A 15826-nucleotide genomic window follows, 5' to 3' on the forward strand; every position below is an offset into this window, starting at 1 on the left:
CACCGCGTTACTGGAGGCCAAGGTAATGCCATGCAGTTTTATCTGAATTAAGAAGCAGAAAGTTAGCGGCCATCCAGGTCTTTATGTCTTTAAGACATTCCTGCAGTTTAACTAATTGGTGTGTGTTATCTGGCTTCATGGACAGATAGAGCTGGGTGTCATCTGCATAGCAGTGAAAATGTATGCTATGTCTTCTAATGATGCTGCCTAAGGGAAGCATGTATAATGTAAACAGAATTGGTCCTAGCACTGAACCCTGTGGAACTCCATAATTAACCTCAGTGTGTGAAGAGGACTCTCCATTTACATGAACAAACTGGAGTCTATTAGATAGATATGATACAAACCACTGCAGTGCAGTACCTGTAATACCTACAGCATGTTCTAATCGCTCTAATAGGATATTATGGTCGACAGTATCGAATGCTGCACTAAGGTCTAGCAGGACAAGCACAGAGATGAGTCCACTGTCAGAGGCCATAAGAAGATCATTTGTAACTTTCACTAAAGCTGTTTCTGTGCCGTGATGAGCTCTGAAACCTGACTGAAACTCTTCAAATAAACCATTCCTCTGCAGATGATCTGTTAGCTGTTTGACTAACAGATCAAACAGATCAAACAGCTAACAAAAATCCTCTTTCAAGGATTTTTGATATGAAAGGAAGGTTGGAGATTGGCCTATAATTAGTTTCATCAGTTGTTCAGTTCTTATAAAATGTTGTATAATTGTACCAAATCACTGAGGATACATCCAATGTGTAAATCACAATCAACAATTTTACTGTGATATTTGCTCGTGTTTAGAGAATCTCCATTATCTTTGTTACTGAGTTTCCATTTTTGTAGGGCCAAATTTGTATTAAAAATTAATATTTTCATATGATGTGAAATGACTCAATCATTTCTAATTTTTAGAAGAAACCATTCATTAAGTCCCTTAAGGTGAAGATTTCATATATTGATAATGATAAAATTAACACAAATTAAAGGTTTCACTGATAAACACATAATTTTTCCTTGCTTTGAACCCCATGTTCTATATAGATTACAGCTCTGATCTGGAGAACACTATTTTAAAATACTGTGTAGGGTTTTTGTCAAATGATTAAGAAACAGACTCTCTGTCACAAGAGACAGAAAGGTTGTATCTTAAAAGAAAAGTCTCCAAAATTTGGTAGAGTCTGATGTCATGCAGTTTCATAAACATGTATTCTCCCCAAAGAATGACACCTGAAAACTTTGCCTTAAATGAACTTTTCTTTTCCCTTTTTAGGAGGCGCCTGATATCAACGTGAAACGCACTGCAGTACTTCGTGCCCTTCCTGTATGTCTATGTCTGTGTCAATTTTGGGCTCCTGAGAGGGGTTATCATCCACTTCCTGCTCCACAAAGGCTTTGTGTGGATACTGACGCTTCACTGTACCATCCTGTCTGGCAACCTCTGCTTCTTTTCGTATTTGTTTTGCAGAAGAGATCCGCATGTTCCCTTCAATAAAACCAAGATGACGTGCAATGAATTTATCTATCCTTATAGGGAGATATCATTGCTTGAACAGACCATGTTTAATGTTCTTGAACTCTGCTTCAACATTAGCTAAAGTTGCAGTGAGTTTTTTGCTCTGAAATAGGGGAACCATTTCTCCAGTCCAGAGTGGTAGGTATCCTCCCAATCTAATTAGGTGTGGGACGAGCTCAGGTAGATAGTGCATATTGTCTCGATCACCATGATCTTCAGCATGGCACCTGCTCCCCTCACAAATATCTGCCACCCACTGCCTTAAGTCGGTGTTTATTTCTGTGCATGGATCCAATCTAATGTCTTCTTCTTCCTTGTCATCAGAAACAGACATAGTCTCATCTGCAATTTTTCTTTTCAGATTTGATTTGGACACTTCTGACATAATGAGGTTTCCAAAACTGTCACAGCCTTCTGTCTCACTTAATGCCACAATAGCAATGCTGCGTATTAGGACCTCTGCTTCTTCCAAGGATTGGGACTTGACAAGTTGTGCCATTGATCGCACGTAGAAATCCCTCACCCGATGAGGCTTTTTTCCTCAAACAGTCCCACTGGCAAATCATTTTGATTAAGTGTGCCACATCCACTCTAATGAAACATTCAATTCAATTTTATTTATATAGCGCCAAATCACAACATAAGTCGCCTCAAGGCGCTTCATAGATATAGAGAAAAACCCAACAATCATATGACCCCCTATGAGCAAGCACTTTGGCGACAGTGGGAAGGAAAAACTCCCTTTTAACAGGAAGAAACCTCCGGCAGAACCAGGCTCAGGGAGGGGCGGCCATCTGCTGCGACCGGTTGGGGTGAGAGAAGGAAGACAGGATAAAAGACATGCTGTGGAAGAGAGCCAGAGGTTAATAACAGATATAATTCAATGCAGAGAGGTCTGTTAACACATAGTGAGTGAGAAAGGTGACTGGAAAGGAAAAACTCAATGCATCATGGGAATCCCCCGGCAGCCTACATCTATTGAAGCATAACGAAGAGAGGATTCAGGGTCACCTGGTCCAGCCCTAACTATATGCTTTAGCAAAAAGGAAAGTTTGAAGCCTAATCTTGAAAGTAGAGATAGTGTCCGTCTCCTGAATCCAAACTGGAAGCTGGTTCCACAGAAGAGGGGCCTGAAAACTGAAGGCTTTTATTCGATTCCATTACTGTGGGGGGGCTGGTTGACCTTTTGACCTTTACATTTTCATTAATATCTTTAAAACAGAGGCAGCACAAACCAGCACAAACGTAACACAGTTGATTGACACCAGTTTTGTTTGATTCCATTAATGTGGGGGGGCTGGTTGACCTTTACATTTTCATTAATATCTTTAAAACAGAGGCAGCACAAACCAGCACAAACGTAGCACAGTTGATTGACACCAGTTTTATTTGATTCCATTAATGTGGGGGGGCTGGTTGACCTCTGATGACCTCCAGAAATTTGTATGGATTTCTTTAAAATGATAGCAGCACAAACGTAAATTTTTGCAGCACAAACCAGCACAAACGTAGCACAAACGTAGCACAGTTGATTGACACCAGTTTTGTTTGATTCCATTAATGTGGGGGGGCTGGTTGACCTCTGATGACCTCCAGAAATTTGTATGGATTTCTTTAAAATGATAGCAGCACAAACGTAAATTTTTGCAGCACAAACCAGCACAAACCAGCACAAACGTAGCACAGTTGATTGACACCAGTTTTGTTTGATTCCATTAATGTGGGGGGGCTGGTTGACCTTTTGACCTTTACATTTTCATTAATATCTTTAAAACAGAGGCAGCACAAACCAGCACAAACGTAACACAGTTGATTGACACCAGTTTTGTTTGATTCCATTAATGTGGGGGGGCTGGTTGACCTTTTGACCTTTACATTTTCATTAATATCTTTAAAACAGAGGCAGCACAAACCAGCACAAACGTAACACAGTTGATTGACACCAGTTTTGTTTGATTCCATTAATGTGGGGGGGCTGGTTGACCTCTGATGACCTCCAGAAATTTGTATGGATTTCTTTAAAATGATAGCAGCACAAACGTAAATTTTTGCAGCACAAACCAGCACAAACGTAGCACAGTTGATTGACACCAGTTTTGTTTGATTCCATTAATGTGGGGGGGGCTGGTTGACCTTTTGACCTTTACATTTTCATTAATATCTTTAAAACAGAGGCGGCACAAACAACAATTTTAGCAGCACAAACCAGCACAAACGTAGCACAGTTGATTGACACCAGTTTTGTTTGATTCCATTAATGTGGGGGGGGCTGGTTGACCTTTTGACCTTTACATTTTCATTAATATCTTTAAAACAGAGGCGGCACAAACAACAATTTTAGCAGCACAAACCAGCACAAACGTTTGACATCAATTTTGTTTGATCCCATTAATGTGGGGGGGGGGGCTGGTTGACCTTTTGACCTTTACATTTTCATTAATATCTTTAAAACAGAGGCAGCACAAACCAGCACAAACGTAGCACAGTTGATTGACACCAGTTTTGTTTGATTCCATTAATGTGGGGGGGCTGGTTGACCTCTGATGACCTCCAGAAATTTGTATGGATTTCTTTAAAATGATAGCAGCACAAATGTAAATTTTTGCAGCACAAACCAGCACAAACGTTTGATACCACTTTTGTTGGATTTGAAGAAGGTGGGGGGGCCAACTTCACTCACATGCTTAATGGCTCAAAACACCTTATCCAATTATAAACTGATACGCACCTACTGGCATGCCCCATTTAATTTCTTCATAAATGTTATTTAATGTTATTATTACGGCAGCACGGTGGTTAGCACTGTTGCCGCACAGCAAGAAGGTCCTGAGTTCAATTCCACCATCACGCCAGGGTCTTTCTGTGTGGAGTTTGCAGGTTCTCTCGCCATGTTTGCGTGGGTTCTCTCCGGGCTCTCTCCAAAGACATGCAGCTTGTGGTGAGAGGTTAATTGGTTAATCCGAATTGCCCATAGGTGTGAATGTGAGTGCGAATGGTTGTCTGTCCCTGTGTGTTGGCCCTGTGACAGACTGGCAACCTGTCCAGGATGTACCCTGCCTCTTGCCCTATGACAGCTGGGATAGATTCCAGCACCCCCTGCGACCCTTAAAAGGATAAGCAAATGGATGGATGGAATTTTATTAATATCTTTAAAATAATAGCACCACAAACAAAATTTTTTGCAGCACAAACCTGTGACATCAACTTTTGTTTGATTTGGGTGATGTGGGGGGGCTGGTTGACCTTTTGACGTTTGCATTTTCATTAATATCTTTAAAACAGAGGCAGCACAAACGACAATTTTAGCAGCACAAACCAGCACAAACACAGCACAGTTGATTGACACCAGTTTTGTTTGATTCCATTAATGTGGGGGGGCTGGTTGACCTCTGATGACCTCTAAAAATTTTCTTGAATATCTTTAAAATGATAGCAGCACAAACGACAATTTTTGCAGAACAAACCAGCACAAACTTAGCACAGTTGATTGACACCCATTTTGTTTGATTTAATTAATGTGAGGGGGCTGGTTGACCTCTGATGACCTCTAGAAATTTTGATTAATATCTTTAAAATGATAGCAGCACAAACGACAATTTTTGCAGCACAAACCAGCACAAACGTTTGATACCACTTTTGTTGGATTTGAAGAAGGTTGGGGGGGCAACTTCACTCACATATGTCATGTCTACTGAATTCTCATTTTTCATGCCTGTGGAGTTTATTATATGGACGTGGTGACAGTGTAAAGACAGCCTGCTCTTCTGATTTAACTTTTCAAGCATTCACACTAATTAGTGTTTAAACCTCCCATGGTTCTATATCTGGGGATGTGGCTTTGGTTTGCACTGATGAAAGCTTATAGTTGAAATGTGTTTGACGGTAAATGGTCAATAAAGAAGACAGCATTTTGTTTTGTTTTTACACAATGATTTTGTCATGTGTTGTGTGCAGGCAGGAACTGTGGACCCAATGTGCAGACACTTGGAGGTAAAAGTGTAAACTTAAAACAGCTTTAACGCTAAACACAAATATAACAAAAGCAAGAATACCAAAAGAAACTTACACAGGCAGCCAAACAGAACACACAGCATAGGATGAGGGAGATCGCGACAAAGACTAAAGAAAACTCAGGGCTTACATACCCAGAGAGAGCCATCAGGGAATGGGAGACAACAGAGAAACACAGCTGGGACAAATAAGGGTAGCGAGACAAGGGAAGCAAATCCAGATACATTAACATGAGACATGGACTTTCAAAGTAAAACAGGAAACATAACACAGACAACGCGGACTTGACGAGGGGATACAGCAGACAGGGGGAGACAGAACAACTATGTAACACAGAGACAGAAACCAGACGACAGAACTCTAAGAAACCAAAAGACTAGAAATGATAAATAATGGCAAAATCAAAGTTCAATAATAATATAAAACTCAAAATTTTGGGTCAACGAACCCAGGCACCCTAACAGATTTATTTTTACAGTTAATTTTTTTCTATTTAATTATTTAGTTACAGTCCACCATACCTCTGATCCCCTGTCAATCCATCCACCCCCTTTTTAATGGTGTATCTGATTCAGGGTCATGAAGGGCTGGAGCAGCTGTCACAGACTGAGCAAGGTACACCCTGTACAGGTCACCAGTCTATGGCAGTGTCCCACTGTGTGTAGCACAGATTTCACTCTCTGGCTTTATTTATAGCATAATAAGACATTTTACTTTTAAAAATCAAGGACACCAACAAGGCAGATAGGGCACATGCGCTGGGGCCACAAATGTCCCAGGTTTAGTCCGTAATTCAATTCAATTCAATTTTATTTATATAGCGCCAAATCACAACAAAAGTCGCCTCAAGGGGCTTCATAGATACAGAGAAAAACCCAACAATCATATGACCCCCTATGAGCAAGCACTTTGGTGACAGTGGGAAGGAAAAACTCCCTTTTAACAGGAAGAAACCTCCAGCAGAATCAGGCTCAGGGAGGGGCGGGGCCATCTGCTGCGACCGGTTGGGGTGAGAGAAGGAAGACAGGATAAAGACATGCTGTGGAAGAGAGACAGAGGTTAATAACAGATATGATTCAATTCAGAGAGGTCTATTAACACAGCGGTCCCTAAGCGCCACGGACCGGTTCATGCCCAACAATATTTTTACGGACTGGCCTAGTACCGGTACCGTAAAAAAGAAGATTTATTCATAACACACGTGAAAAGACCCAGGAAAACCGAGTTAACGATGAAAACGATAACAAAATAACGCTAAAAAAATGATAAAAATCCTGAAAACCATACATTTCACACCTGAGCCTCAACTCTCAACTCTCGTGGCCCGGTACCAAACGACTCATGGACCGGTACCGAGGCCCGGGGGTTGGGGACCGCTGTATTAATACATAGTGAGTGAGAAAGGTGACTGGAAAGGAAAAACTCAATGCATCGTGGGAATCCCCGGCAGCCTACGTCTATCGCAGCATAACTACGGGAGGATTCAGGATCAGTGCTCTACGTGCTCTAATGGGGTGATATGGTACTACAAGGTCATTAAGATAAGATGGGGCCTGATTATTCAAGACCTTGTATGTGAGGAGCAGGATTTTGAATTCAATTCTGGGTTTGAAGGGAAGTCAAAACAGGAGAAATATGCTCTCTCTTTCTAGTCCCTGTCAGGACTCTTGCTGCAGCATTTTGGATTAGCTGAAGGCTTTTCAGCGAGTTTTTTGGACATCCTGATAATAATGAATTACAGTAGTCCAGCCTGGAAGTAATAAAAGCATGAACTAGTTTTTCAGCGTCACTCTGAGACAGGATATTTCTAACTTTAGAGATGTTGCGCAAATGGAAGAACGCAGTCTTACATATTTGTTTAATACGTGCGTTGAAGGAGATATCCTGGTCAAAAATTACTCCAAGGTTCCTCACAGCGTTACTGGAGGCCAAGGTAATGCCATCCAGAGTAAGAATCTGGTTAGATACCATATTTCTAGGCTTTTCAGGGCCGAGTACAATAACCTCAGTTTTATCTGAATTAAGAAGCAGAAAGTTAGCGGCCATCCAGGTCTTTATGTCTTTAAGACATTCCTGCAGTTTAACTAATTGGTGTGTGTTATCTGGCTTCATGGACAGATAGAGCTGGGTGTCATCTGCATGGCAGTGAAATTGTATGCTATATCTTTTAATGATGCTGCCTAGGGGGTGCATGTATAGTGTAAACAGAATTGGTCCTAGCACTGAACCTGTGGAACTCCATAATTAACCTCAGTGTGTGAAGAGGACTCTCCATTTACATGTACAAATTGGAGTCTATTAGATAGATATGATACAAACCACTGCAGTGCAGTACCTGTAATACCTACAGCATGTTCGAATCGCTCTAATAGGATATTATGGTCGACAGTATCGAATGCTGCACTAAGGTCTAGCAGGACAAGCACAGAGATGAGTCCACTGTCAGAGGCCATAAGAAGATCATTTGTAACCTTCACTAAAGCTGTTTCTGTGCTGTGATGAGCTCTGAAACCTGACTGAAACTCTTCAAATAAGCCATTCCTCTGCAGATGATCTGTTAGCTGTTTGACAGCTACTCTTTCAAGGATGTTTGATATGAAAGGAAGGTTGGAGATTGGCCTATAATTAGCTAAGACTGCTGGGTCTAGAGATGCTTTTTGAGTAAAGGTTTAACTACAGCCAGCTTGAAGGCCTGTGGTACATAGCCGATTATTAGAGATAGGTTGATCATATTTAAGATTGAAGAATTAATTAATGGCAGGACTTCTTTGAGCAGTTTTGTAGGAACGGGGTCTAAAAGACACGTTGATGGTTTGGAGGAAGTAATTATTGAAGTTAACTCAGAAAGATCAATTGGAGAAAAAGAGTCTAATATAACATCAATGGTACTAAGAGTAGCTGTAGATATTACATCTGTGGGATGATTGTTGGTAATTGTTTCTCTAATGATAAAAATTTTATTTGTGAAGAAGTTCATGAAGTCATTACTAGTTAACGTTAAAGGGATGGTTGGCTCAAAAGAGCTCTGACTTTTTGTCAGCCTGGCTACAGTGCTGAAGAGAAACCGGGAGTTATTCTTATTTCTTCAATCAGTGATGAATAGTAAGATGTTCTGGCTTTGCGGAGGGCTTTCTTATAAAGCAGCAAACTATTTCTCCAGGCTAAATGATGATCCTCTAAATTTGTGACACGCCATTTCCTCTCCAGCTTACGAGTCATCTGCTTTAGGCTATGTGTTTGAGAATTATACCACGGAGTCAGGTACTTCTGATTTGAGACCTTAGTTTTCACAGGAGCTACATACGGTGGCCCTGAAGTGCAAATCACACCAACAAATTGCTAAACACAACAACAAAATTGAGAAACAAAAAAACAAATGGAGAATCACAAAAACAAAACTGAGAATCACAAAAACAAAATTGAGAAGCACAAAAACAAAACTGAGAATCACAAAAACAAAATTGAGAAGCACAAAAACAAAACTGAGAATCACAAAAACAAAATTGAGAAGCACAAAAACAAAACTGAGAATCACAAAAACAAAATTGAGAAGCACAAAAACAAAACTGAGAATCACAAAAACAAATCAAGAAGCACAAAAACAAAAGAAGAATCACAAAAACAAATCAAGAAGCACAAAAACAAAAGAAGAATCACAAAAACAAATTGAGAAGCACAATTACATTAAGAAAACCGGAAAGGGTAGGTACCAGTCGGCAACAGGAGACATCACTGATTGGACGTCCGCGCTGTTCATCTTTGGAACCGGAAGTTACTCTGCCTGTGGCGCATTTTTTTCAAACATGAACATTAGCGGTGACCCAAACATAGCTGTCGCTATTCGAGAATATTTTGATTCAGGACATACATACGAGGTGATACTGGATATGCTCAAGTGTAATCGTGACATTTCAATTAGTATGCGTACACTGAAAACGCATTTAAAAGAATCTGGACTGTACAGACGAGGCAACTATTCTCCACTTCCTGAGGTGAGGCGTGCCATTTTGGCCGAGCTTCGAGGACCAGGACAATTGTTTGGATATCGGACCATGTGGCAAGTTCTCAAACAAAAACACAAGCTGCGTGTCAAGCGTGATGTAGTTATGAGGCTGTTGAGACAACTAAATCCTCAAGGAATCGCTTTGAGAACTCGAAGGAGGTTCACAAGACGCACGTATCACTCCATGGGGCCCAATTACATATGGCATGTAGATGGCTATGATAAACTGAAACCCTTTGGCTTGGCCCTGTCAGGATGTATAGATGGCTTTTCAAGAAGACTGATGTGGCTTGTGTGTGGAGCAACAAACAACAACCCGGCTGTTATAGCTCACAATTATATAAACTGTGTAAAGAGTCTTGGTGTGATACCAATGAGATTACGAACAGACTTCGGGACTGAGAATGGGACTGTGGCAGCAATACAGTGTACCCTCCGTCACGCGCACACGGACTATTATGCTGGATCGTCAAGCCACAGTTACGGATCATCTACTGGGAATCAGCGCATCGAGTCATGGTGGTCTTATTTCAGAAGAGGAAGGTGGGTACATTTGTGTCTGGTAGGTGTAAGCTACAGTGAAAGCTGATCAGATCGTTTTTTTTTTACATGCATTTATTAAGAAAATAGAGTAGCGTCCTGCTGGACGTGTTGAAAAGTTGGATGAGATAGACGTTAACAGCCGTCACTTTATTGCAGGAACTCAAAATGGTCACTGTCAGCTGTTGTGCCGAAATGAGCATGCTTGCCTAGATTTAACGACGCCAATACAAATTGAAAAACTCAGACCAAACTCTCCACTCCTCACAATCAACACACAGAACAGAGTGAAAAGAATACAGCATTTTTAACAAGAACATTACTGCAGGGTCACTTCAATATTTATGGAAAACTAATATGCATTACTTTGTTTGACATCCATTTGTGGCATGTTTTAAATGGGACCAAAATGTAACAAACCCTATAAAATGACCAAGAACAAAGCTAAATTGATTCTTAAATATTAATTATATACCCAGGTCTCAGTTTTGGATGGACTTGTTTGGAGACCTAAGAGACTCTGGAAACTTAAATGGAAGCCACGAACACCAATGCTTGCTGAGATTCTGCTTCAGAGGGGTTCTACAGAAAGACCTGGATGAATGCAAAGACCTCTGGAACAAACACAGGATCCGGCCAAGCAGACTTGCATCGTGTCCAGGGGGGATTCCAAACGAACTCTATCTCTTGCCTCACAGGTATTTGAGTTCTTAACAAAATGAATTAACCTTTTGCATCAAACTAAATGCAAGGTGTTGTTATTGCTTAAGTTGGTTAATATATATTCATAATTTTACACATAAGTATGATACAGCAGTTTATAACATGTCACTGCATGCGTTGATTTATATAGTTCCATATTGTCAGCAAAAAATCCTTCACTGTTCTATTTTCATTTTGCAGATATGGTTCAAGAGACTGTGGATTTGCTGTTGAGGAGAGGGAACTGGATGTGTTTCCCGAGGAGGGGCTACCGGTTGGATTGTGTGGTGATCCAAACATTGAGGAATATTTACAACAGGCTGTACAACAAAACACACTGCAGCAGCCACAAGACTGGGAATCGGCCACAGAACTGTATTTGGCCCTGAAGGACATAGCTGGGTTTTAGATACCAACTGAACTTCAGTTTGTAATGACATTTGTCAGAGTTACTCTGATGAAGACACACACTGTGTCGAAACTTTTTTTGCACCTAATAAAACCTTTGGACTTGAGTGCTCCAGCCCTTCTGTTTTTCCTTCATTTTTTTAATGTTAGTGTTTCCTTTCCCTCTTGCTAAATTGAATATAATATTGTTCATAATATACATCCACATGTGGGGCGGAGAGATTTCGCAGGTCTTTCCTCCCCTCTGCTTTAGACTCTACAACAAAGAATTTGCAGCTGATCAAACACACAAACCCACAAATGTGCAATAAGACTAAGTGCAATACTCTTTTTCTGACAAAGTTGTATTATAGCATTTGTATTCTATTTTTATCCTATTGTATATATTATTTTATTTTATTCTATTGTATATAGTATTTTATTTTATTCTATTCTATACAGTATCTTATTCTTATTGTATTCCAGTGTTCTCTAATTTTTGCTATATAACTTTGCACTGTCCACTTTCTGCTGTAACAAAACAAATGCCCCATGTGTGGGATGAAATAAGGTAATCTTATCTCATCTTATCTTAAAACAACTGCTCAAAGCTCAGCACCGCCTCCAGCATCTGAAATGACTATCAGCAAAGCCAAGGTTACACCCACTTGAGGGGAAAAAGCCTCCTGGGTCTCAACCCTCCTGGGAAACAGTGATCTGCTTTCAACATTAATCCACTCACAAACAAGGTATTACAGGAGTGTACAGGAGAATCAAGAGTCACGATGGCAGAATCTAAATCTAAAAAACATGGATTTAAAAAATGTCGGAGTGCCACGTTCAGCATTGATGGCTTCAGCTTTACAATTGGTAAGAGACTTTGAAAAAAAAAACCAAAAATATATATATGTATGTATATATATATATATATATATATATATATATATATATATATATATATATATATATATATATATTCATTCATTTATTTATTTATTTAAACACGGTATGATCTCATATTTGGGTCTATGCAACACTGAAGCATAATTTCTGTGTTAATGCTTAGTAGTTTTCTATCTAGCTTATGAATTCTTAAATGACTACTCTTTAATCAGAATGTGATTATCACAACCTTTTCAATATGAAAATTTTGAGATGAAATTATATTGTGAATGAGGTACTGCCTATATTTACATTAACAGAACTAGATCCCTCTGTGTGTGTGTGTGTGTGTGTGTGTGTGTGTGTGTGTGTGTGTGTGTGTGTGTGTGTGTGTGTGTGTGTGTGTTTGGTCAGGGTATAGATATTAGGGTTTTGTTGGGAATTTGTCAAATGAATGTAAGCCAGTATATTTTTCTCTGAATTGATGAAAACTACAGCAGAAAATGGTCACAAAGGATAATTTGCCTGTTCTTTATCTCTGCCTCACAATTAGTGATAATAACTCCCTGAGCTCAGTATCCTAACAACTGACAACACATATTTAATTGGACCAGTCAAAATGATGACATAGTCATTTCCCATGCCTTCTGGTTCTCATGGATACTGCGGTATGTAAACACAAACACACAGAGAGATGTGTGCTTGAACACACATACTCACATAGACACATTTGGGGGCACACTATATTACGTATTCACTCACTCATCCACAATACTGATTCAGATTAGTTTGAAAACAGTGTTTGGGGAGAGCTTCATTAAATGGCTAAGCAGCTGCATCCAAGCCTTAGATCACCAAGCAGAATCCAAAGCATCAGATGCAGTGGTGTAACGCACCGCACTACTGGAGTCTAGAGCAGTGGACACATGTCTTCTTGAGTGATGAATCACGCTTCATCATTTCGCAAATTGGATTACAAGTCTGGGTTTGGTGGTTGCCAGGAGAATGGCACTTGTCTGACTGCATTGTGCCAATTGTAAAGTTTGGTTGACGGGGGATTATGGTGTGGGGTTGTTTTTCACAAGTTGGGCTTGGGCTCTTAGTTCCACTGAAACGAACTCTGCTTTAGCATAGCAAGACATTTTGGGCAATTTCATTCATAAATGGTATATGAACTGGTTCACTTCTCTATTCTACCTGAGCACTCAAAGCGCTCTATACAACCTGCCTCATTCAGCAATGAAAAAAGGCTTTGCATAGAACACACACACACACACACACACACACACACACAATCACAGTGTTACCATTTTGTAAAACAAGGTTTAGATAACAAACAAGTGTATTTAACCCTCTGGGTTCTAGGGTAAAATTAGCTGTTTTTGATTCATTTTACCTCTATACAATCTCACGTCTGAACTTACAGTTATTTTTTCAAGTTGACATATGGTATTAAGACAATTGAACTAAAATCAGACAACCCCCCCCCTCCCCCCCAAAATCTGAGTATGTTTTGACACACACACAAAAAAACGAGTACACTACACACTAACTAGACACTTCAAACGCACTAGATGTCACAAATCTCTCACATCTCAATCCAATAGAGAACAGGTGGGTTTTTTTGTTTTTGTCTTTTTGCTCACAAGCAGAGTGCTTGCTAGCGTTGTCTTTAGAAAGCAACTTTTTAAACATCTGTTCCTGCATTAAACGTGATGATAGCTTTTATGTGCATTCCTCGACCCCACAGTTGAACAGCAAAAGCCTTTCTCTGTGTAAGGTAGTATTATGATTTTCATAAGATTTTACTCCAAGCAAATTAGTTAGAGGTTTCATGTTGATACAAAAACGCTTTTAAGACAACTTGCATGTGTCTTCCAACATCTTTCATAAGACAAAGCTGTATCTTAGTATATAACAAAACAGTCTTCCGCAGTCAAAATGCATTGGTTAAGGTGTATCCATTTTTTTTGTAACAGACTACAAATTATACTTAATTTATTGGATGAATCTTGGACAGAAGGTCTGAACAGGCAAGAAAAATAGATTCAAATATCTGAATTATGAAAGTTTCAAACTTTTACATTTCTGATTTATATTAAGAATTACAATTTTAAGAGTATTTATTACAATTATGCTTCACAGTTGCCAATGAGGCAGGGGACAACAACCAGCGCCCACTACCCCTCTTTTCACGTAAGTTCTGCACAGTATATGTAATTTTCTATATACTTGAAAGTGTCTTTAGGCCATGATGAATATATGTATTTTGCTCACTAAAATACATAAAAGTCTCTGGATATTCAGGAGTTACGTTAATGTGGTGTGTGTTACTGGTAACAATCTGTATTAAAATTGTCCAGGTTCACGGTCCCAGAATGCACTGTGCACTGATGTCACAGCTCAAACAGGTGTCACTGACTCCAAAGAAATTCTGATCGACCCACGCAGTGCTGATGAGATCCTGGCTGATGAACTGCCAATCCTTGATGCACCAGACAGCATTGAGAAGACTGCTATAAGGTCAGATTTGGACACATACATAAAAATAACTATCAAATAGATAGACACACATCGTTTATTTCTTTAAATGGTCTTAAAGAATGTTTTTCTTGAACGGCATTCAAATCTCTTCTCTTCTTTCTTTGTTGGCTGCCTCTTCTTCCATTCTCTGTCTCTGTCAGATTGCTTCAGTAATATTGAAAATGTGTCGATGTGGTTTTTCAACCAGGAATAATGCATTGGCAGTGTGTTTTGGATCATTGTCATGTTAGATAGTTAAGATACTGACAAAAAGATTCTTTCCAGTCAGTAGAAGTGTGCCTCAAAAATGCATTACAATATTTTTTAAAAAATGCAATAACAACATTTTTGAAAATGTAGAAGAAAGTAATCCTGAAAAATGTTTTATTGATGCTTGTAGGCAGCAGCATTTAGAAATAAAAATAAAGGTAGAGCATTTCTATTCTTTTTCTACTGAGTTACTGTCAATGATTCAATTTTAATCAGTTCAATTTATTTATTTATACAGCACCAAATCACAACAACAGTTGCCTCAAGGTGCTTTATATTGTAAGGTAGACAGAGAAAAAAAGACAACAATCATATGACCCCCTATGAGCAAGCACTTTGGCGACAGTGGAAAAGAAAATCCCTTTTAACAGGAAGAAACCTCTGGCAGAACCAGCAGGGCCATCTGCTGCGACCGGTTGGGATGAAAGAAGAGACACTACCCAATTTGAAGAGCGACTCTGTTGAAATAAGATGCCTGGAATTTTATATTTTGGTTCAGGCTTTTAAACCAGCTGCCTAAACCACTGCTTTTGCAACATGTAACCACATCAGTAATTTCTATCTTTGCTTTTCTTATTCTTTTGTAGTGCAACTAGGGAGTACTTCAGGAGCAGTTGGTGTAGTTGTCTTTACGTTTGCTTAGGACATCACCTCGTTCTTCATAGCTAAGTTTTACTCAATGGTGTTTATGCCTTAAGTGGTGAAACAAATTTGTTGTTTATACTTTTAACAGGAACCTTTTTTTTTTTTTGCATATTTTAGAAAGTACTTGGTTGGCAGTTGTTAAAGTAGCTTCCTTTTAGTTTCTACATTGTTGAAAAATGGTGAATGACATTTGCTATCAGTTATGCCTGGGCTTGTTTCATTATTGTGAAACCTAGGTAACATAAACACTTGGTGTTGATATGGCACTGATGTTGTAATATGACATTTTAATGCCACATAACATTTTTAATGGGTAATATTTAGAGCTGGGCGATATGAGATTTTTT

General features: G+C 39.4%; 1 long non-coding RNA gene across 1 annotated transcript; it reads left to right on the forward strand.

Moving 5' to 3' along the window:
* The first annotated feature begins 9944 nt into the window (after positions 1 to 9944).
* On the forward strand, positions 9945 to 11205 carry LOC145430898 (uncharacterized). The gene is made up of 3 exons (XR_013911222.1): positions 9945 to 10073; positions 10550 to 10768; positions 10974 to 11205. It is a non-coding gene; the product is annotated as an uncharacterized LOC145430898 (long non-coding RNA).
* The last annotated feature ends 4621 nt before the right edge of the window (positions 11206 to 15826 follow it).

The sequence above is a fragment of the Astatotilapia calliptera genome, chromosome 9 (genome assembly GCF_964374335.1).
Source record: "Astatotilapia calliptera chromosome 9, fAstCal68.1, whole genome shotgun sequence".
Lineage (NCBI taxonomy): Eukaryota > Metazoa > Chordata > Actinopteri > Cichliformes > Cichlidae > Astatotilapia > Astatotilapia calliptera.